Genomic DNA, 1,018 nt, shown 5'->3' on the forward strand with positions numbered 1-1,018 from the left:
ACACACACACACACACACACACACACACAACCCCCAAAAAACAATGGACTTAGGAAGATTTTGATTTGGTCGCCTACTGGGTAAAAGAAATTTTGATAATGTTTATTTGGGGAGAGAAAAACAAAGCAAGTGTACCTTAGCTCTTAAAGTATTACTTAAAGCTCAACTGGAGAAAGTAAGAGGTAAGCATCAGCTGAGAAAAGCAGAAATCCAATCCCACCTTAGACATCCAAAAATTTTCAGACTGTATGGCTACTTCTATGATGCTATTAGTTGACCTAATTCTAAATATGTACCCCTTGGACCTGTCTACGGAGAACTTCACAAACTGTCAGTCTGATGAGCAGAGGACCACTACTCTTCTGTAACAGGACTGGCAGATGCCCTGTCTTACCATCATTCAGAGAGAGTTATTCATGGAGACATTATGCCAGAGAACCCACTTCTTGAATCGACTAGAGAGCTTAAGCTCACAGATTTTAGGTAGTCAGTATATGCCCTCATCCTCCAGAACCACCCACTTACTGCAGCACCCTGGACCACTTACCCCCTGAGACGATTAAGGGCCGAATGCATGCCCTTTAAGGGTGAATCTCTGGAACCTTGGGGTTCTTTGCTATAAATTTCTAGTTGGGAAGCCTCCTTTTGAGGTAAGTACATACCAAGAGATCTTTAAAAAATATCCTAGGTTGAATTCCTATTCCCTGGCTTTGCGTAAGAGGGAGCCAGGGACTTCTTTTCAAGACAGCTGAAGCATAACCCTAGCCAAAGGCTGACTCTCAAAGAGTGTCCCAACACCCCTGGATCACAGCAAATTCATCAAAACTATTTAGATTCAACTTTGAATCTTTCAATCTTAAGAACCTAGTAAGGAGGGGCGCCTGGCTGGCTCGGTCGGTAGAGCATGCGATTCTTGATCTCAGGGTTCTAAGTTCCAGCTGCACACTGGGTATAGAGATGACTTAAAAAAATAAAATCTTAAAAAAAAAAAAAAAAAAAAAAAAAAAAATTGGGGGGG

The 1,018-nt window shown here is 41.8% G+C and overlaps 1 pseudogene; it reads left to right on the top strand.

Annotated features, from left to right (window-relative positions):
* The first annotated feature begins 41 nt into the window (after positions 1–41).
* LOC109489984 lies at positions 42–966 on the top strand (annotated as a pseudogene).
* Positions 967–1,018: the final 52 nt, after the last annotated feature.

Source organism: Ailuropoda melanoleuca, unplaced genomic scaffold, assembly GCF_002007445.2.
Source record: "Ailuropoda melanoleuca isolate Jingjing unplaced genomic scaffold, ASM200744v2 unplaced-scaffold61545, whole genome shotgun sequence".
NCBI lineage: Eukaryota > Metazoa > Chordata > Mammalia > Carnivora > Ursidae > Ailuropoda > Ailuropoda melanoleuca.